Source organism: Prionailurus bengalensis, chromosome A1 (assembly GCF_016509475.1).
Source record: "Prionailurus bengalensis isolate Pbe53 chromosome A1, Fcat_Pben_1.1_paternal_pri, whole genome shotgun sequence".
In the NCBI taxonomy this organism is placed as follows: Eukaryota; Metazoa; Chordata; class Mammalia; order Carnivora; family Felidae; genus Prionailurus; species Prionailurus bengalensis.
Window position 1 is genome coordinate 108,839,135 of NC_057343.1, and position 23,214 is coordinate 108,862,348.

At 40.4% G+C, this 23,214-nt stretch overlaps 1 protein-coding gene and 1 pseudogene across 3 annotated transcripts in view; both read left to right on the top strand.

The window, feature by feature from the left end:
* The first annotated feature begins 3,514 nt into the window (after positions 1–3,514).
* Positions 3,515–23,214, top strand: part of CDC42SE2 (CDC42 small effector 2) — a 120,895-nt gene continuing 101,195 nt past the window's right edge. For 2 of the 3 annotated variants that reach the window (XM_043587014.1, XM_043587022.1), the window contains exon 1: positions 3,515–3,623. The gene's annotated coding sequence lies outside the window, so the exon portion shown is untranslated. The remainder of the gene's footprint in view (positions 3,624–23,214) is intronic. The other variant, XM_043587033.1, reaches the window with a different exon arrangement.
* LOC122496945 lies at positions 6,912–6,994 on the top strand (annotated as a pseudogene).

Genomic DNA, 23,214 nt, shown 5'->3' on the forward strand with positions numbered 1-23,214 from the left:
ATTGTATTCTTTTTTTTTTTTTTTCAACGTTTATTTATTTTTGGGACAGAGAGACACAGAGCATGAACGGGGGAGGGTCAGAGAGAGAGGGAGACACAGAATCGGAAACAGGCTCCAGGCTCTGAGCCATCAGCCCAGAGCCTGACACGGGGCTTGAACTCACGGACTGTGAGATCGTGACCTGGCTGAAGTCGGACGCTCAACCGACTGCGCCACCCAGGCGCCCCAAGAATTGTATTCTTAATTGATTTTCTTTTTCTATTGACAAGAGGGGTGTATGAATAGCTGTAGCAACTGAAATTGGATATTATCAGGGTAATCAATTGCATGTGATGTGTTATAAACATAATATGGGAAACTTGAAAATGAATGTTTACATAATGAATATTAACCTTTATGAATAAATGATAGGAAATGTTACTATTTAAAACATTCACACAAAATGATTACATTTGTGGGGTACCTGGCTGACCCAGTTGGAAGAGCATGGGACTTTTGATCTTAGGGTTATGAGTTTGAGCCCCACACGGGGTATAGAGATTACTTAAATAAACAAAGCTCAAAAAAAAAAAAAACCACCTACATTTGCTATAATTCAGGAATTTTCTGTTTTTTGTGTTTTTTTAGCATCCCACATTAAAAGAAAATTTTTTTAATGTTTATTTTTGAGACAGAGAGAGACAGAGTGTGAGCAGGAGAGGGGCAGAGAGAGGGAGACAGAATCCAAAGCAGGCTCCAGGCTCTGAGCTGTCAGCGCGGAGCCCGATGCAGGGGCTCAAATTCACGAACCGTGAGATCACGACCTGCGCCGAAGTGGGACGCTTAACTGACTGAGCCACCCAGGCGCCCCTAGCATCCCACATTTTAAAAAATTTTTGAGACAATTATAGATTCACATGCAGTTAGAGGAACTTCCTGGGTTTTTTGTCCTGGGAAATTTTTAGAATTAATATGCCTTTGAATTTCAGGCCAGAAAGCTTTCTGTAGTGTAACAAGTTATTCCTACTTAGTGAAATAGGATACCAGTATATCAGTGGGTAGAAAAACTGCATTAAATGGCAAGTTTTCACTGCACTCAGGTAACTATAAAAAAAAATGCTTAAATTATAATGTAGATAAGGATCTATGGTTAACTGAGAAATTGGGACAAGAGCGAATTTGAAAAAAACTGGGTTATTTTTTTTTTTCTTTGAGCTTTTTATCATTTCGGGATTTAAAAATCTTTTTTTTCACTTACTTTAGGCAGTGGAATACATCAGCTGAACAAAACAAAATTTCATCTTGTATTGGAGAAGATGGACTTTAAAAGATAATCATACAGCGCACCTGTGTGGCTCATTCGGTTGAGCATGGCACTCTTGGGTTCGGCTCAGATCATGATCTCATCCTTTGTGAGTTGAGCCTGGCATTGGGCTCTGTGCTGACAGCGAGAACCTGTTTGGGATTCTCTCTCTCCCTCTCTCTCTGCCCCTTCCCTGCTCACTCTCTCTCTCTCAAAATAAATAAATACACTTAAAAATATATTAAAAATAAAAAATAAACTGTCATGGAAAGAAAAGAAAAAGAGCAAGTTAGGAAGGAATGAGAGTTGGGGTTGGGGAAGTTGCAATATATTTTATTTTTTAACATTTATTTATTTTAGAGAGAGAGAGAGAGAGTGCTAGCAGGGGAGGGGCAGAGAGAGAGAGGGAGACACAGAATGTGAAGCAGGCTCTAGGCTCTGAGCTCTCAGCACATGGCCCCATGCAGGGCTCAAACTCACAAAACCCATGGTCATGGCCTGAGTGGTTGTGGGAGGCTTGACCAACTGAGCCACACAGGCACCCTGGGGTGGTTGCAATTTTAAATAGCATGGTCAGGCTAAGCATCGCAGTTAGGGTGAGATTTGAGCAAGGAGTTAAAGAGGGAAAGTAGACACAGGAAAAATGTTCCCGGCAGAAGGAATGACTGTCGCTAAGGCCCTAAGTAGTAGTCTATCAGGAACATTCAAGCAACAAAGGATGGAGGATGGTTGGAGCTGGAGTGGGAGAGGTGAGGGGCAAAGGCAAACCAGGGGCTTTGTAGGTCGCCATAAAGACCTTAGCTTTTACGGACAGTGAAAGAGAGCTACTGGAAGATTTTGACCAGATAAGCCAGGAGCTGACTTTTAAGAGAGTATTCTTTTTTGAAGTGTTTATTTATTTTTGAGAGAGAGAGAGAGAGAGAGAGGAGAGAGAGAGAGAGAGAGAGAGAGAACAAACATGGGAGGGGCAGGGAGTGGGCAGGGCGGGGGGGGGGGGGGTGACAAGATCCAAAGCAGGCTCCACGTGGACAGCGGAGAGCCTAGTGCGGGGCTGGAAGTCACAAACTCCAAGATCAGGACCTGAGCCAAAGTGGTATGCTTAACCCACTGAGCCACACGGGCATCCCAAGAGAGTATTCTTTATTCTGGTTGTTGTTCTGACAAGGGACTGAGTGAATGGTGGGCAGGGAGACCATTTAGCAGGCCACTGAAGTATGATCCAGACAAGAGAAAATGGAAATAATGCAGGTGATGAGCATTCTAATTCTGATTCATTTTGAGGGTACAACTAGCAGGCTTGCTCGAAGGCTTGGAGGTGAAGATGAGAGAAGGAAAGGAGCCAAGGACTCCACAAAGTATTTGTTCGGAGCAACTAGCTAGAAGGACCGTGGCTAGGTCTTGAACTGCTTTTTGAGCAAGGGAGAAATATACATTTAGAAAAAAAACCCACTAATATTGCACGAATATAATCCTAGGTGGAGAAGACGTGTGTATTATATTCCAAGTGCGGTAGGCCTGAAAAGTTACTGTAGTCATTTTGGTGGAATGTTGGCTGCTAGATGGGCACTCTTAGGTGTGTCTGATTTCTGGGGTATATAAAATGTACAGCTAAATAAGACTCAGAGATCCAGGACACGAGTACGTTCACACTTTTCAAATGTCAGGTGGAAGTTCTAGGCCGTAAAAGCCAGTTAGTTGATGACAGATTCAACGATTCCGACGTTAAGAAAAAGCTGTGGTCCAGGGATTTGATTTCGGGGTATCTGTCTCTCGAACACTTCCAACCGACAAGCGGTGCCAAGGCTCAGCGCCGACCCCGGCCAGCCTGGCAGCGCTCGCGGTCGCACTTCGAGTGCAGGCACCTCCCCTCCGCGCGGTCCAGGGAGGGGGCGCGAGCCACCGCTGCCAGTCCCCCGGCGCAGGGCGAGGAGGGGCTGTCGTCCGCTCCCACCCAGACCTGGTCGCCATCTTCCGGCACGTCCTTTCCCGCGCGGGCTCCAGCCCCCGCTCTCGGCCCTTGTCTCTCCTTGGAAGGGGCTTCCCAACGCGCGCAGCTGCTGGCGCTGCGCGTCGTGGGGGTCGCGGGCTGAGTCCAACGCCCAGGCGGGGCAAGGGGTGGGGCCGGCGCGGCGGCAGCTGCGCGGCGGCGCAGTCTTCCCTAGCTCCTCGGAGCGCGCGCCGCCTCTCGCTCCGCCCGCGCGCGAGCCTGGGCGGGGAGGGAGGGGCCAGGAAGCGGCGAGCGCGCCGGGGAGCGCAGCTGCGGGCGTGGGGGTGGCAGGAGCCGCGGAGCCGGCACCGAGAGCGGCTGCGGCCGGAGCGGGCGGCAGAGACAAAGGCGACGGTGAGTGCAGCGCCGGTCCGGGGCGAGCGCCGGCCCCCACCCGTCGCCCTCGCGGCCTCCTGGGCGGGGGCCCGCAGCCTCGAACCCCCGTCGCCACGGGCTCGGTGGGGAGTGCGGCCCGGCCCTACCCCCCGCGCGCTGCGGGCTGTGGGCTGAGCCTGCGGCTCCATTTTCAGGTCTGGGCGAGGTCTTCCTGCGGACCCTGCCTTTGGTTTTTCTTCCCTTTCCTTCTGAGAAATGGTTACATGCTCAGTTCAAAATTCACGACAGGCGGACGGCTGAGGGAGCCAACCGCCCGCCTGATGTAAAATGGAAATGAAAAGACCCCCCCCTCCCCCCCAACTTTGCAGGTCTGGGAGTCTGGAGGAAGGCGCGAGGGGGTGGGCGGAGAAGGTCGGGGTCTTCCAGGTGAGAGTTGGGGGGGGAGCGGGGAGCCCCCCCAGCCTCCGGAGCCCCGACTCTCGCCTGAGGCGTGCGGCGCGTTCAGCCCGCGTGTCTCGCCGCGGTTCTCTTTGGGCCCCGGAGAGAAACCCCTGACTGACCACCTCCTCGGAGAAGCTCGTGTTACTCTTACAGGTTGTCTTACCGAGCGCTTGCTGCTTTAGTTGTGATTTTTGGTTACGGGTGTGGTAGGTAGCGGCTCGTGGATGCCGCATTCATAGCTGAAAAGGAGCCCCGATGGCCTGACTTCATGTGTACTTGAAACAACATTGGGATTTCTTTTTAGCTGCTGTAACTGTAGATGATAAGCTTCTGTACGGGAATTTGGTGCTGAGGTTCATTTCACAGAATTGACACATTTTGTTAAGGTGCCTGGCTTATAGTAGGTGCTCAGTAAAGTATTTGAATGAATGAGCGAATCTTGAAACCTCGAAACTGATTTCAGAGCTAGTAAAATTTAGGTATACAGCCCTCTTGACTCGAGGAAAAACCGTTGGCAGACAACATGTAGTTTTTCTTTATATTCGTGTTTCTTGCTTTTCCCCAACATATATAGTGTTGATAATCAGTTTTCCATGTTGCAAGTGTAGAAAATATGGTTGAAATGTGGAAGTTTTCATTTTGAGGGAAGTTGGTAGACATTTTCTGTTATTTAAAAACAAGTGCTATTTCTGATTTTCTTGTGAAAGAGCGAAGAAATTAAAGAAGTGGATTGTATTTTGTTTTTTTGAGACCCCCCCCCACATTCTCTTTCCTTACGAATAAATGAAGTTTATGGGCTTTGTGGGGGACCGTGGTGGCCTGGTCTTAAGTTGCTTTTTGATCTAGAGGGAACTCTAAAGTTAGGGGGAAAGGAAAACTAATGTTGCACCAATCAAACCCTATTCAACCGGTATTCATTAAGCACCCATTATGTACTAGCACCTGAGTTGGTTGCTGAGTTTCTAGAAGCAGACGAAACCCACAATTATGGCTTTAACCTGAGCGTGAAGTTCTTTCCTCATGATCGATGTTGCAAGTTGGGACTGTCTTGTACCCCTGCTGCCTACTTAAAGTTGGGAAAGATGGCAGGTGGAGTGCAGGAAGTGTAGATCCCTAACAGTCTGTTTAATGGTTAATAAGTAACTTCATGGAGCTGAGACAATGAATTTCCATATTGTCTGTTTAATAAAAGCAATCTACATTTTATTTTTAAAAACATTTTTTTTTCAACGTTTATTTATTTTTGGGACAGAGAGAGACAGAGCATGAACGGGGAAGGGGCAGAGAGAGAGGGAGACACAGAATCGGAAACAGGCTCCAGGCTCTGAGCCATCAGCCCAGAGCCTGACGCGGGGCTCAAACTCCCGGACCGCGAGATCGTGACCTGGCTGAAGTCGGACGCTTAACCGACTGCGCCACCCAGGCGCCCCATCAATCTACATTTTAAAATGAAGGGAGGAAGACATTTAACACCCTAGTATTTTTATTTTCTCCTTCTTCCCCACTGGATAAATTTGGTACAGTGTATTTATTGAAGAGTAATGTACTTGTGGTTGTTTTCTGTAAGTAATCTTTGCTATACAGCATTTTCTATTTTTAAAAATCTCCAAGGAAAAACAGTGGATTCCTTTTCTACAAGAAATGTTTTCAGTAAAGCACCTATTCAGAAGTTTGATTTGACCTTGTAGCCACCATTTGCAAATAAATGCAGTATTGACTTGATCATGCTGAAAAGGGAAGGACTATTAGTAATAATTCGTGGTTCCATGTTTAGGCTTTTCTATCTAGTATTGCCACCGTGATGAAACTGATTACTAAAAAAGAGAATGCTATTTGTAGTATTGAATTTATTCTGAATGTAAGGTTGCATTGCCTCTTTTTGTCTTATACATAGGATTAAAAAAACCAGTGCTTATGTAAAAAAAATTTGTTAATGTTTATTTATTTTTGAGAGACAGAGACAGAGTGTGAGCAGGGGAGGGGCAGAGAGAGAGGGGGACACAGAATCCGAAGCAGGCTCCTGGCTCTGAGCTGTCAGCACAGAGCTGGACTTGGGGGCGGGGGGCTCTAACCCATGAGCTGTGAGATCATGACCTGAGCCAAAGTCGGGTGCCTAACTGACTGAGCCACTCAGGTGCTCCAAAACAGTGCTTATTTTATTTGGCCTCATCAGAAGGCCAAATCGATGTGTTCCAAAGTCAGTTTAGATTATTACAAAATAATGTAGGATAATAATTTTTTTATAGATAACATTTCATTTTAGGTGGACCCTTTTGACTTGTTAACACCTTACATTACACATTGTTGGAAAAAATACGTACCTTCATATAGAGCTTTCAGATTTTTAGATTTATTGGCTACTTTTTGTCGCTGCGCTTGGGAGTAATATGGAAAGTAATTCCTTAATTTTTAGTTGTAGAGGGTTGTGATAGTTTTTCTTTAAATGTATGTTTCTAGTAGGAAGAGTTACTTTGACAATATACTGCTGATAGTCTGGTGCTGATAAGAAACCTAACAGTGGATGCTAATAGTGATGTTTAAAAAAAGTGTAAACAAGGGGTGCTTGGGTGGCCCAGACAGGTGAGTGTCTCTTGATTTGGGCTTAGGTCAGGATCCCAGAGTCATGGGATTGAGCTTCCAATAGGGCTTTTGCACTGGGTGCGGAGCCTGCTTGAGATCCCCGCCTTCTCCCCACACACACCCTCCCCACCCCGCCCTCCCTTGTCCCCCTCTCTAATAAGGAAAAAAATATTTTGAAAGTGTATGCAAGCTGTGATATGTTGAATAAAAAATGCTTGGTGTATTTTGTTTGGAAACGAACTTCCTCATTAGAGTTCCTGATAGTTAAGAGTATTGAGACATTTTATCGCTTCTTGGCCTTTTGGCTAAGATCAAGTGAAGAGTATTGAGACATTTTAATTTTTTTTTTTTTTTAAGAAATAACCCATAATGACTAGGTTTTTATATCTTAAAAAAAATAATGTGTTTTCAAAGTATTATTACTACTTGGGAGGATTTTATAGTGTTTTGAGTCTAAATAAATTCCAGAACCTTACCATTTTATAATTGTTGGAGTATTTGAAATGTTGATGCTTTCTTTCTCAGGGTATGTGTATTATTTCAGGATGGGAGTAGGAAGTTTGTTGATTTGTAAAGTTTTTTTGGGACCCTTGAGAGTGCTATACAAAGTGTTTCCTTTGTCAGATATAATTAATAGTGATTAAGAATGATGCTGATAGGGGCGTCGGGGTGGCTCAGTCGGTTGAGTGTCTGACTTCACCTCAGGTCATGATCTCATGGTTTGTGAGTTCCAGCCCCCCCCCGTTGGGCTCTGAGCTGTCAGCACTGAAGACCCTGCTTCAGATTCTGTGTCTCTGTCTCTCTCTCCCTCCCTCTCCCTCCCCCTCCCTCCCCCTCCCTCTCTCTCCCTCTCTCTCTCTGCCCCTCCCCCACTCACACTCTGTCTCTCTCCTTCAAAAGTAAATACTAAAAAAAATTTTTTTTTAAATGATGCTGATAAAAAGCATATTATACCTGTTCTCGAATTTGTATAGATTAAGAAAGTATCAAGTTTTTCCTCACAATTGGAAATGCATATTGGTATTCATCTGTTACAATGTTCTTAATGTCCATTCCCATGAAATATTTTAACATTTTATTGAATATTAAATGATTGTGGTGTTTTAGATCTGTCATGGAGGGGGAACATTATGGGTTCCCTGTGCATTCTGGAGAAGAAAGATGTGAAATGTGTGCTTATCCTTCTTCCTTAGTTCCTAGTTAGGTGAGGGGATTTATTCTGGGTTTTTTGCATACCATGTGGAGAAACTTGGAATTCAGCGTATTAATAATTAACTTTATGTGTCCTGGTACCTCACTTCAAAGCTTAAGAATACTTGAACATTTCTATAATACTAACAAATAATGAACAGAGCAGGATTTAGCTGAAAGAGTTGTAGGCTCCCATCCAAAGGGAGTTCTGAACTGCAAGCCAAAAGACTTGGGAATAAGCTGTCTTTATCAAGACACCATAAGATACCTGCAAATGCATTTTAGTCACAATAGATTGTAGTAAAACAAACCTCCCTTTTTCTTAGAAAGCCTTAGATAATTTCATACTAAATTTAGGTGTCTTTGAAAATGACCAACCCATGAGTGCTGATATTTTCATTTTCTCTCTTTCCCAGTTACAAATTCATGCTAAGATTTCCAGTTGAATCTTTATGATTGAATTATTATAGGCATCTTTCAGTAAAACAACTTAGTAAAATAATTTTGTTTCATTTAGCTTAATATTCTCCCACTCTTTGCTTAATAAAGCAATTGAGCATTGAGTATATTATGTATATTGAGCAATTGAGTATATTTTGCACTTACATATAGCGGGAACCCATGGATATTTGTGGAATTGTTTGTGTAGTGGATGGGATTTGATAAAGTTTATGCAGAAAACAACTCTCTCACCCTATACCTTTAAACTGTCCCTGTAGATTAAGGATTTCCCTGCCTGTGGATGAGCTTTTAGGAAGATCAGATAGCTTTTCTAGTCACTTTTAGATAATAAAAATTCTTGTGCTCCTTTGTCAGTAATAGTCTTATTTTGTTGTTAGAAGGCACAGTTCAGTATAATATTCATTGTTAAAACTCTTAATTTAGAGCTTTTCTAGCTCAGAACTTCTTGAGATCTAGAAGCCTGCTTTGGAGCAGGAGTCCTGGTAGGTGTCTCTTATTTTACCATTACCTTTTTAAAATGCTGTCCAATTCACCTGTCCAGGGTCCAGCTCATTGAGGAAAGGGGATTGGGGGGAAAGGTATGATTTTAACATGGCTCATCCCGTTATGATCTGACTTTGGTGCCTTCTGAATTGGTCAGTTGTTCAAAGTGGACCCTTTCTTCAGAAGTGCTGGAAATGGGTTTTTTGGGGATTCCATGTCTGGGAATCTTCTACCTACAATTTTTGTGATACAATTTTTCTATTACATTCTCTTCACCTTCCAGTTGGCCTCATCTGCAGGCTCACTATGTCCAAGGAGAGGTTTTGGTTTAGTATTAAAGTAATTCTTTTAACTAGACCCGCCCTTAGTTTATTAAGGTTATTTCATACGACTCAGGTTCAGGCATTCCACCAGGACCCCAACATTGTACCTTTCCAGCTTCTTCTGTAAATTATCCCCACTTAAACAGTACTTCTGTGTCTGGGACCTATAGCCCATTGCTGCCACCACCTTTTTTTACTGTCACAAGTACCCCTTCTGCCATGTCCATGCTTTGAATCCATGGTCCGTGTTACAGTTTCTACCTTTTGTACACCCTCATTTCCCTATAGCACTTCTTCACTGTACTCCTCTCGCAATTTGCCTCTCTTCCCCCAATTCAGTGCTGCATCTAGTCCATTCTGTATGTCACCTTGAGTGTAGCTTGAGGAAAACAACACTGCTGACCTGGCCTCCTGGTAAATTCATGACCAGTGACCAGACCTAAGGAAGGCCCTTCATGCTGCCCACAGTTCTGTAATTATAGTACATTTCCCCGGTTGAATCACTCTCCCACTTCCCCTCAATGACCATTTCACATCTTTCCTGAAAACTTCAGCACTTCTTTTCATTTTCAGCTAATGACATTGCTTCTTGTATATTAAAAATGAAAGCAATCAGAAGAAAAGTTTTGCCTCTCTACCTACACTGTCTGGATTTTGTATTATGCTATGACCATGGCCTCTATTCTTCTGCCCTTGGTTCTGTCCCCTGCTGTCAAGGATATTGCATTGCCTCCATATTCATACGGTCTCCAGCCTGCCAATGAGTTGCGTCATCACTGCTTCCCATTTTTACAGGATCATTCCTGTTGGTGTAGAGATATGCTGAAATATATCCCATCTTTAAAAAAAACAAACAAACCTCCCTCAACACCACACTTTTCTTCAGGTTGTTTTCTGTATGAGTTTTTTGTGGTCATCAGTGCTATCTCTTTTGGATCCATTACCTTCGGGTTTTTTTCTTTTTTACTCTACTCTTGTTGAGATTCCTAATGACCTCCTTGCTGATACATTCCCTAGTCACTTCTCAGTCTTAATCCTTTTGGTTGTAGTAGCAGCAGCATTTGACATGGTTGATAATTTTCTTATCTTTAAATTTTTTTTTTTTTCAACGTTTATTTATTTTTGGGACAGAGAGAGACAGAGCATGAACGGGGGAGGGGCAGAGAGAGAGGGAGACACAGAATCGGAAACAGGCTCCAGGCTCTGAGCCATCAGCCCAGAGCCCGACGCGGGGCTCGAACTCCCGGACCGCGAGATCGTGACCTGGCTGAAGTCGGACGCTTAACCGACTGCGCCACCCAGGCGCCCCGATAATTTTCTTATCTTTGAAAGCTTTTTTCCTTTTGCTTCTGGGACACTACTCCTTATATTCAGTTTCTTTTGCTGGTTCTGTTTTGTTGCCCCAACTTCTAAAAAATAAGGCCGTATCCCAGAGCTCTATGTTTAAACCTCTTCTATATTTATATGTAGTGTTTGTAATCTCATCCTATCCTCTAGCTAGAATTATCATATATTTCAAACTAAAAATGTTACCTTCAGCTTCTCTTTCCTAATCTCCAGACTTGTGTACCCAACTGCCAAGTCAACATTCCCAAGTAAATATCCCACATTTAATAAGTCAAAACTGAACCCCTCATCTTTCTTGCTCTCCCACCCCAATGATTATTCCTATTCCAGTCTCCCTTGTCTTATTAGGTGATAACTCCTTCCTTCTTGCAGTTTTTCTGGCTGAAACCGTATAGAAACTCTTGACTCCTCTTTCTCATACTCCCATTTCTGATTCAAAATAATGTATAACGAAAGTATGTCCTGTATTTATCTTAAAATCTACTGTAAGTCTGAATACAACCATAACTTGGTATCTTCACCTGCTGCTTCTCTCTCTAAGCCACCATTATCTCTTGCCTGTCTTATTTTAGTTGTCTCCTTCCGGGTCTCTTTGCTGCTTCTCTGCTTTTCTGAACACAGTAGCCAGAGTGATCCTTTTGAAATGAAAGTTTGATTATTTTACTTATATCTTTAACCCTTCAGTGGGTTTCCTTAATCACAGTAAAAGCCAGAATACAACAGGGCCTACAGGGCCCTCCATAATCTGTGCCTCCAGCCTCTCTGATGACATGTCCTACTAGTTTCTCCTTGGTTTACTCCACATCAGGTACGCAGGCCTCCTTGGAACTTTGTTAAACCTGCCAAGCACAGTTTTGCTTTAGAGTTTTGCTCTTTCCTTGGGGAAAGAGCTTTCTTTTCATTAAAGGATCCTCAGTATAATGACTCGCACTGGATGAGCATTCACATTTGCTAAATGAGCGGCCGCTTAACTTGTTATTCAGGTCTTTGATAACAACTTTTATGTATGTTTCTATAACTAAAACTATTTTGACTAAAAATTTTTCACCTAAAACTATAAAGTCCTGTAAAAATTACATAAAGACATTTAGATACAAGAGGAAAAACTGTGTTCAAATCACTTTTTGTGTATGGAAAGTGAAAATACACTGGAAAATGGTAAGGGACAGAGGAGGTAGGAAAGGAACAGAGAGGGTAAGGTAAATGGAATAAAGAGAAGGAAAGCCTGATTTGGAAGTAGGGTGACAAACTACTTTTGGCTTGCCGCATACTTCTTTTGGGCTGTTTCTTGAATTCTGAATGTTGGTGATTTACATGGACTTACTAGGTTCTTCAAGTTGGGCTATATTTTGCCTTTCTTTTATCAGTGACATTGTTTCAAGTGAGATTGGGAGCCAAAATGTAGTTGCTTGTCTGTTACCAAACACCTTTTGTTAAAGAAAACTATGATCAAGAATGTGGCTTACCTGACATTTACTTAGCATTTCTTAATTTTTTTTGTAGAGAGGTCAAAAAAGAGGTCTCATAGTTTTAGAGCTTTTCACTGTACAAAAATTTATGAGTATGCCTTGTCCTCTTGGTATTGCACTGACTATTTACCACCCCCTCGAAAAAGGGGGGAGAACTGTAAGTAGCCTTATTGTAGTTCTTTGGTAAGCTAGCAGTTAGCTATATTAGTGTGCACAATTTTACTGAATAATATCTATAAACATATTTGTGCTCTTTAGTGAAAAATACTTGAATGTATTTAAATGAATTTTTAAAGCTGCAATTTAATATTTAAGTAGGAAATGGGAGTGTGAGGGAAGTTAACGATAATGTAAACTTTAAGTATTTCATTATGCTGGGACAAGATTTTTAAAAAATCTTTTTAAAGTCAGTTTATTAGTTAATTTTGAAGATTATCTTTTAAAATAATCTGTACACCCAATGTGTGGCTCGAATCCACAACCCTGAGACCGAGAGTCACACGCTCCACTGACTAAGCCAGTCACGTGCCCCTAAAATTTATTTATTTTTAAACTCTTTTTTGTCTGAGTTATAAGTCTCATTTCCTGTTGATTAAAAAAAAATCCTCTAAATTGTTAAAATAGGTGACTTACAAGTTTCTAAATGAATAACTTTTTATGCATTAGGCATACATTATTCTCCATAAACCAGTCTAAACATTTCTCTATTTTTATGTAATATGCAGTAATTTGACTCGATTGACTTGTCTGATGGACTTTCATGTTGCCATAATGTGAACTTAATTTTCATGGCCATAGAGGTATGGGTATGTATGTGTTGGTATGTATCTGTAGTTGTTGTAATACACAGATGTAATATAAATGTGTATATGCTGGATATTTTAACTTCTATGCAATTATATCTATAAATCAGATTTGGTATATTTTCTTTCATATTAAATAGGAAATTAAAATATAAAAATTTTCATACTAAACCTGTGACATTATAAAAAGTAAATGAAACATGACACAGTTTTTTAAAAGTTTATTGTAAAGTTGATTCTGGATGACATACTAACAAGTGTTGGCCTAAAGTTTTGAATTAATTGTTCTATTTTGTAGACTAATTACATAGTCTTCATTAGAATTTGACATTGGCCTACCTGGATTCATATGTTAGCATTTCGTATATGAAATACCCATCTTGGATTAATAAGATCATTATTTCTGAAGTGATATGTAGTCAAATCTCTAAGTTTATTTTTAGGTGTATTCATAGTTGGAGGCCTACTATAGCCTGCTTTAACTTGATATTGTTCTAGGTGGATTGTGAAGTAACCAAAATGATAATATTGAGAAAAGTGAATATAAATAATACGCTGTTAACCGAGTCTCATAAAGGGTTGTTAAAGTATGCATTCATTCATTCATTCATAGAACAGCTTTTTCAAAGTACTCTTCCCCATCTGTTCAGAATAAAATACAAACCGTACTCACTCAGGAAATAAAAGCTCACTCACATTCTGTTTATATAATACAGATTTGACAACCTCTCAGAGTAGCTCACCTTTCCTTATCATAAGCCTTTAGCCACAAATTAATTCCTCAAACATCCCTTGCTTGTTCTTGCGTAGGGCTTTAAAAAAATGTTTAAAAATGTTTATTTTTGAGACAGAGACAGAGACCGTGTGAGTGGGGGAAGGGCGGAGGGAGAGGGAGACACAGAATCTGAAGCAGGCTCCAGGCTCTGAGCTATTAGCACAGAGCCTGACCTGGGGCTCGAACTCAACAAACCTTGAGATCATGCCCTGAGCCAAAACTTAACCTACTGAGCCACCCAGGCACCCCAGGGATTTCTTTATACTAGTTGTTTCCTGTGCCCTTTTGAAATGATGATTCCCAGATCTTTGTAAGGCTGGCCTCTTATCTTTATGATCTCAGCTTAAATATCACCTCATTTCCTCACCACTCAGTTTAAAATAGCACCCTCCCATCACTGTTCTACACTACCGCATTCTTCAGACCTTAAGATAATATATTTTTAATTTTTTTATTGTGTCCTAAAATCAATTATAACTTTATAAGAGCAAGGAGCTCCTTTTTCTTGTTCCTTGCTGTCACAGTGCTCAGGCACTAGATAAGTGTTTAGTAAAAAAGTATTGAATGAATAAAATGAGGTACCAGCCTCATCTATTCTTTATTGTGAATGGATTTCAGTGCACTGATATCTTAAAGTGTCAAAAATGTATTCCTTCTAATGTAGGGAAGTAGGAAACAGAATTATTCAGGTAAAAGCCTGATGTAAGGAAAGGATGAGAAAATTTACGAACTGTGCTGATGATGCTTAGATGAGAGTATTGGGAAAAACTAATGGTGTGTTGGAGCTGGTGAGCTGATCTTGTGCATCTCTCCAGCTCTGTGTTCAGTGATGACATGGTGGCAGCTCGAAACTGGCTGTGGACTCTACAACATGGTAGTCTGCAAAAGGTACAAATCAGGACCTTTTTTCCAGAGAAGTGGTTGTTAAATATTTATCAGCAGACCACTGGGTAGAACTATATGAAATTGTTTTTATGGATAAAAATGCTTGAATATTGACAATGTTTTGTGGTTTAAACTAGTTGAGTTACTTATTTCGGCTTAAAGATAATTTCTTCATTGTAGTCAGGAAGTCAGTTCAGTAATGGGTTTACCTCAGAGCTGTAAGTTTTTTGTTCTTCAAAATTACATTCCCTTAACATCTGAGGATGATTTGTAGATTCTTGTAATGTGTAAAAACTATTTGTATGTTTGTTTATCAGTTGCTTAACTGCATACTTAATTTTAACTAGTTCCAGGCACATAAGACCTTGAGATGCCTCTGAAGGTGTTTTTGTTTTTGCTACTGAGTTGCTATGTTCATTGTAAGGTGTTCTTTTTCTGGTGAAGAACTGAGAGCCGATTCAATTTGAGTCATAAATTAGTAGGTAACTTTTATTTTAAAATTTGCTTGTCAGAAAGATTGACATAAATACATCTGAGTTCAGTGTTGTGTGTTTTGTTCGTTACTACCCCCCCCCCCCCGCCTTTTTGTTTTCACCTTTTGCCCATTATCCTCTAAGTGCTTACCTGCTGCCTCTGATAATTTACTTCTTGCTACTCTGATTTCTTCTGTGAATCTTTAAATCAACAAAATGATGTTGTCCTGTTTCTCAGGTTTTAGTAGTTTTTGTCTTTTGTCTTTTCCTCTGATCACCTGGATGTTCCAAACTGTTTTCCTCCCTCATCTCACCGTTTCCCCTCCCCCCCCACCATAGGGTTAGTTTCTTATAGGCACCTATCTTAGGAAATTTATTTAAAATTTTCCTGACGGGCCTCATTTAAAAATTGAACTTTGTCGACCTACTGACGGTTTTTGAGCGACATTTGCCTTTACGTTAATAAGTGGATTTTCATTGGTGATAATGAATTAAAATATGGCACCTATATTTCTTATCATTTAACTCAGGATCTGTCTCTTATGCACAAGCACTAAAAAAATAACTTATATTTGATGCAGAGAATCAGAGTATACATATATGTTAAAAAACCCACATGTCCATAATTCTGTCACAGTAAGATCACCACTGGTAATGTTTTGTTGAATGTCCTTTTAGGCAAATTGATTAGCAAATGTTTTTTCACTTAGTAAACAATTTAGCAAATACTGTGATCATAAAGGCATTACTTTTATTACTTTAGTTTGAAAGGATCTCATTGAAAAGTGAAAATTTTGTTTGACAGTGGGTAAAGCTGTAAGTAAAGTTGTGATTAAAAACAATGGTGTTTATGGAGAGTAAAATGTGGTAAGTCACCTCGACTCAAAAATTACTTCAGCAGTAATTTTTTCTTAAGAGCTCTTTTACCATTGCACAATAGCTTGATTGTGTTGTACCAGCTAAGGAAAACAGTACATGATTCTGTGTACAGTGGACTTATTTTAATAATAGCCCTAGGGTAAAAAATTCGGGGCTGTATATAAAGATTGTTTTTTGGTCTGTCCCAAGTCCTCCCAAAGTCTTAATATTAAAATAATTTTAGAAGAAAAATATGTTTTATTAAAGGCTTTCATCTATCCAAGACAATTTCACTAGATACTTCGACCTCTTTTATTTTATTTTTTAAAATTCATTTATTTTTAGTAATCTCTATACCCAACAGGGGGCTAGAACCCACAACCCCAAGATCGAGAGTCTGCATGCTCTTCCCACTGAGCTAGCCAGGTGCCTGTCGCTACCTTTTTTCATATGTCGGAATGAGGAGTGAAGGAGTGCTTGGAAAAAGGTTTTAAGTGTAAGAATTCTTGTATTAACGTTCGTGTTGATTTTTGTTTCATGAATGTGCACATCCTTGTAATATGTATTGGCATATTTCATGCTTTGGAAATCAGTCCTAATCTTACCAAGTAGTTGCTTGGGACTAAAAGTAGTTTTTAAAGCTCATAAAGAGTCCTTTAAGAGTTGTATGGTTTAAATGACTTTTTCTTTATCACAGCTGTATTCATTACCTTTGGTAGAGTAGAAAGCTGGTTTCTTACCTTATTTTTATTGTTTTTGATTTTGTCTTTTTCTTTGTTGTATTAGTGCTTGCTCACAAGCTCCTGTACTCTTTCTTCTTAAGTAAGCTAAGTAGCCATTTCTCTTAACTTGTAGTGCTACTTCCTGGTTGGTGCATATAATCCTGAAGACATTTCTCATGTGGTAAAGAAGAATAAAAGGCATTGTGCTTGATGTGGCCTTTTCTACTGAGAAATGATGTGTTTGTTGTCTGAAGTGGAGACTGTCAGTTCCTCAAAAAATGTTTTTCAATCAGTGATCACAAGTTTGTAAATGCTGGAAGGTTCAGTGAATCTTGATACAAATTGAAGAATATATAGAATTCTGTACATTTTACTGTTTAAGAAATAGGTATTGTTTTAGATTTCCATCTCACAGTGAATTTGTAGTCTCCCATTTTTGTATTTGTGAATAAATACCTTGTTTTTCTAAAAATGATACACACTAAAGCTCAAATTAGTCACATATTAAATGGCAGTACTGGTGTTGAAAATCTTGGCTCATTTCCAGAGTCAGTGACTTGGGAAGCATTGTAAAGTGGCAGAAAGAATATGGACTTTGGAATTAGGCACATCTTAGGGTTCTTTTTGTTGGTTTTATTTTTTTTTTAGAGAGAGAGCGAGAGAGAGAGAGAGCGAGAGAGCGAGCATGAGCCAGGGATGGGCAGAGCAAGAGGGAGAGAGAGAATCCCAAGTGGGCCTCACACTGTCAGCACGAAGCCTGATGCGGGGCTTTAACCCATGAACTTTGAGATCATGACCTGAGCCCTAATAGAGGCAGACACTTAACCCGACTAAGCCACCCAGGTGCCCCAAGCACACCTTAGTTTGATCCATAACTTTGCCACATATTTGCTGCATGGTCAGCCCTCAGTCTTGGTGACTTTAATTTTCTTTTTTTATTAAGTGAGGGTAATAGGTTCGGTAGAATTAAATGAGGTACATGTTAAGTACTTGGCTTATAGAAAGTTAATAAATATTTCATTTCTGCTACTTTATATTATTATTTTTTAGGTGTATTTTTATTTTAATTTTTGAGAGAGAGCACACACACACAAGTTGGGGAGGGGCATAGAGAGTGGGAGAAAGAGTCGCAAGCAGGCTTCATGCTATTAGTGCATAACCCAATGTGGGACTCAACCCATCAATTGGGAGAACATGACCAGAGCTGAAATAAGAGTTGGATGCTCAACCAGCTGAGCTACCCAGGCACCCCTATTTTAAAACATCTCTGGAGTCAGTTGGACATTTCACTTAAAAGTGAATTGCAGTCAGGAAACTGGAAATTCGTGTAACTCAGGTGGATTCAGTGTAGTGTCCTTATAATCTGCTTATTTAAGGAGGAGAGTGCTTCCTGTGACTGTTTTTAAAAAGTATTTTGACTTCAAGGAAAGTTTTAAAGTTAAAGCCAAAGTAGAACAGAGTTAGGACAAGTTCATTATTGCTGACCAAAATGGTTAATAACTAATTTCTTTGTTTCTTGAGAAATTGAAGCATTTGTGTATAGTGTAACAATTGTGTGCATAAAGATGTCTATTTTAAAGGCTGAGAACTGACCCTTTGCAAAGGAAAAAAATGACTAAAATATGGGAAAATGTGTTTTATAAGTTTCTCTTACCAGATTTAAGATTTAAGAAATGGTTCCAATTGACCTGAATACAGTGAAACAGGTACCAAATACATTGCTGGAGGGAGTGTAGAACGTTGTTTGTTTGTTTCATAAGCAGTTTGGAATATATAAAAGAGTAGTATTTTTATTTCTGAGATTATATCCTAAGGAAATAATCCTCATCCTTTCTTGAGGGAGGAGGTTGTTTTCTTTTTTTTTAATGGCACCTTTCTTGAGGTAATTTATGTGATGTTATTTACAATAAATAATCTTTTGGGTCTTCCCTGTTTTTGGTGCAGAACTCCTAAAACCCTTGGGATTTATTTATTTATTTTTCAATATATGGAATTTATTGTCAAATTGGTTTCCATACAACACCCAGTGCTCATCCCAAAAGGTGCCCTCCTCAATACCCATCACCCACCCTCCCCTCCCTCCCACCCCCTTGGGATTTATTAAGTGAAGAGAGCCTTAAAGGTGTGTTTTGTGACATTAATGGGGTAACTTTTTGGAAGCACTAAAGGATGGCAGCTGATTGCCAGGAGAACCCACCCCTCTGACCTAGAGAGGGCCAGGGGCTGCAGGCTTAGTCACCAATGGCCAGTGATTTAATCAGTCATGACTGTGTAATAAAGCCTCTTCATAAAACCACGAAGGATGAAGTTAAGATAACTTCTTGGTTGGTGAACACGCCAAGGTGCTGGGAGGAGTGACATACTCAGATTATGGAAGCTATGTGCCCTTTTCCTATCCCTGTTCATCTCTTCCATTTGACTGTTCCAGAATTATATATATCCTTTCATAATAAACTGGTAATCTCCTAACTAAAATGTCTTTTAGACTTGTGTGAGCTGTTGTAGCATATTAATTACACCTGAGGAGGGTGTCCTGGGACCTTCAGAAGCACAGATGACAGTCTGGACTAATGATTGGTTTCTGAAGGGCGGGGCAGTCTTGTAGGAATGAGCCCCTTAGCCTATGGGATCTAATGGCTGTCTCTAGATATAGTGTTAGAATTGAGTTGAGTTCTAGGACACCCAGTTGGTGTTGGAGAATAGCTTGGTGTTGGTGTGTTTTGTACCTCGGAATTGGTGTCAGGATTGTAATTCAAATATCGTGATTCACCTTTTAAAGTATGTATAAGTCAGTGTTGCACAACCATCAGCACTATCTAATTTTAGAATATTTTCATCATCTCCAAAAAGAATTAGCAGTCATTCCCCATTCCTCCATTTCTTGCAGCTCTTGGCAACTAGTAATCTGTTCTTTGTCTCTCTGGTTTTGCCTCCTTTGGACATTTTATATAAATGGGACCATACAGTATTGTGTGTTTTTGTGAGTGGCTTTTCCACTTAGCAGATGTTTCAAGGTTCTTCAGTGTTGTAGCATGTATCAGCACTTGATTCTTTGTTATGGGCGAATATAAGTTGTATGGATATACCACATATTATTTATTCATCAGTTAATAGATTTTTGAGTTGTTCCCACATTTTGGCTATTATGAATGCTGCTATGAATATTCATATGCAACTTTATGTAGATGTATGTTTTAATTTATCATAGGTATGGAGCAGAATTACTGGGTCATAGGGTAACTTTATGTTTAACATTTTGAGGAATTAGTAGACTGCACCATTTCTTTTTATAGCTGAATAATATTTTATGGATATATAACATTTTTTGTTTATCCTTAAAAGAAGCTTTCTGTGGCACCTGGCTGGTTCAGTCACTGGAGCCTACAACACCTGATCTCAGGGTCATAAGTTTGGGCCCCATGTTGGGTGTAGAGGTTACTTAAAAATAAACTCTGAGGGGCGCCTGGGTGGCGCAGTCGGTTAAGCGTCCGACTTCAGCCAGGTCGCGATCTCGCGGTCCGGGAGTTCGAGCCCCACGTCAGGCTCTGGGCTGATGGCTCAGAGCCTGGAGCCTGTTTCCGATTCTGTGTCTCCCTCTCTCTCTCTCTGCCCCTCCCTCGTTCATGCTCTGTCTCTCTCTGTCCCAAAAATAAATAAACGTTGAAAAAAAATTAAAAAAAAAAAAAAAAAACTCTGAAAGAAAAAAAAAAAAAGCTTTCTATCCGGAAATATTCAGCAAAGCATTATTTATATGAAAGAACAATTGAAAATTACTTATATTTTCAATGAAGGAGAATGGTTACATTAGGCACATCTGCCTGTACCATCCATTAACAATTATGGAGTGTTTCAAGGGAAAATGATTGCCCATGTGCTAAACTAAGATATTAAGTTGTACGTGTATACTTGTTAATCAGTGCATGTAGTAGTGGGGGATGGGGAATATCAAAATTTTTAAACATTTCTGTATTTTCCATACAATTTGCAATAAGCACATACTTCTTAAAAAAAAAATTAATGTTTATTTATTTTGAGAGACAGCAAGTCAGAGGGGGCCAGAGAGAGGAGAGAGAGAATCCCCAGCACACTGTGCTGTCAGTGCAGAGATCAATCAACGTGGAGCTCGATCCCACCAACTTTGAGATCATGACCTGAGCTGAAACCAGGAATTGGGTGCTTAACTGACTGAGCCACCCAGGCACCCCAGCATATATTTCTTTGATAATCAGAGTGAAAGAAATGTTTTTAATATAAAATTTTTAAATATTTATTTATTTTTGAGAGAGAGGGAGAGAGAGAATGGGGGGGGGCGGGGCAGAGAGAAAGGGAGACACAGAATCTGAAGCAGGCTCCAGACTCTGAGCTGTCAGCACAGAGCCTGATGTGGGGCTCAAACTCGGAGAATGTGAGATCATGACCTGAGCTGAAGTTAGACGCTCAGCTGACTGAGCCACCCAGGCGCCCCAAGAACGTTTTTAAAAAATGAACATAGCTGGGCGCCTGGGTGGCTCAGTTGGTTAAGTGGCCGACTTCTGCTCAGGTCATGATCTCGCTGTCTGAGGGTTTGAGCCCCACGTCGGCCTCTGTGCTGACAGCTCAGAGCCTGGAGCCTGCTTCTGTTTCTGTGTCTCCCTCTCTCTCTGCCCCTCAACCATTGGCGCTTTGTCTCTCTCTGCCTTTCAAAAATGAATAAATGTTAAAAAAAGAAATTAAAAAAAATGACCATAGCTATAGCTTTTTATATTACTGATAAATTTATTTAGCCAAGAAAAGATAATTCAGTGTTATTATTTTTTTCTTTTTTTAATTTAAATTTTAGTTAACAGTGCAATATTGGTTTCATTAAATGTTGCTCTTATGTTGCTCTAATTGTCATAGTCATTTCATACTACTGCTAAGAGACTTTTAATTCTTCATTTTCACCTCAAATTTTCACTTCATAATTGTAGTACAGAATAACACTAATTCTTGTGTATTTGACTTCTACGTTGGGGAGAGGGAAAATAAATACAGCCAATGCACAGTTTAAACTTATATCTGTGAACATTCTTTGCAAGATACAAACAGTATTTTAGGATTCTCAGGTGGAAAGTTATTTTATACAGAGAATTTGATACTTAAAAAAAAATCATTGGTTGGTTTCGAAGAGTCGGAGTCAGAGGACCATCACTGGATTATATTTTTAAGAACATAAAGCCATAGCTGAAAGGTCAGGAAGATAAAACCAGGGATCCGTCATAGGAATGCTGAATCTGTGATGTGACTGCTTCTTGATATCCTTGCATCTGGTGAGTAAAGTTACTGTAACTGTTTCTCATCATTGATTCTGTTGTGTCTTTGTTTACCACTTAAATTAACATTAGAAGGATAGCTTCCAAATTTTCTTTACTTCACTTTTGGTTTCCAGGTCTCACAATGAGGCTTTACTGGTAGAACCTGATTCCGAATGCTAACTGTTAGGTGAAATCTGGGAAATTTAGTTTTCTGGTTTTATTTTCTTTTAGCTTTCCTGTGCCTGAGGTTCAGTAAGGCATATAGAAGGAGTGGTAGGAAAGAATGAATGCCAAGCACTACTTGAATAACCACCTATCTAACATTCAGCACAAGCTTTCATATTTGTTAGGTGACAAGGCTTTATGTGTAGTGTATTTTGAAGGTGGTGGGATGAAAAAATACTACTTAGACTTGATTTATTCAGAAAATTTTCCTGTAATGTGAGCCATTGCTTTTCTGTTAATTTCATAAAACAGCATGTCAATTCTAATATTTCCAATTGGAAATAAACTAGTGTTTGTAAAAACTTTTATAGTGTTTACCTCTGGGTTGAGTAGGTGAAATATTTTCAAAGAATATAATTGTAGGGGCGCCTGGGTGGGTCAGTCGGTTAAGCGTCCAACTTCGGCTCAGGTCGCGATCTCGCGGTCTGCAAGTTCGAGCCCCGCGTCGGGCTCTGGGCCGATGGCTGAGAGCCTGGAGCCTGCTTCCGATTCTCTGTCTCCCTCTCTCTCTGCCCCTCCCCCATTCATGCTGTGTCTCTCTCTGTCTCAAAAATAAATAAACGTTAAAAAAATAATTAAAACAAAATATAATTGTAAAATTTCATGTTTACTCCTCACTGCTGGTTTTTCATAGGATTGAGTTAACGTGTAATTTAAACATCTTTTTAAGTTTTTTTCTTTTTTTAATGTTAATTTATTTTTGAGAGAGAGCTAGCAGGGGAGGGGCAGAGAGAAAGGGAGACACAGAATTCGAAGGAGGCTCCAGGCTCCAAGCTGTCAGCACAGAGCCCAACGCAGGGCTGCTTGAACTTGCAGGCGGTGAGATTGTGACCTGAGCCGAGGTCGGATGCTCAGCCGACTAAGCTGCCCAGGCACCCCTAAACATCTTTTTTTTTTTTTTTTTTTTTTTTAAATTTGTTTTTCAACGTTTATTTATTTTTGGGACAGAGAGAGACAGAGCATGAATGGGGGAGGGGCAGAGAGAGAGGGAGACACAGAATCGGAAACAGGCTCCAGGCTCTGAGCCATCAGCCCAGAGCCCGACGCGGGGCTCGAACTCCCAGACCGCGAGATCGTGACCTGGCTGAAGTCGGACGCTTAACCGACTGCGCCACCCAGGCGCCCCCCTAAACATCTTTTTAAAAATCATTTATGCTAGCTCAGTTGTTTGTTAACAAGGAGAAGGTGTGGTAATCTGTAAAAAGAATGTGTCAGATAGTAAAAATAGCTTTTCTTCTTATAATTTAGAATGAAAACATGTAAACTTTTTTGATACTGAGTTTTTTAAAGAAATTTTTA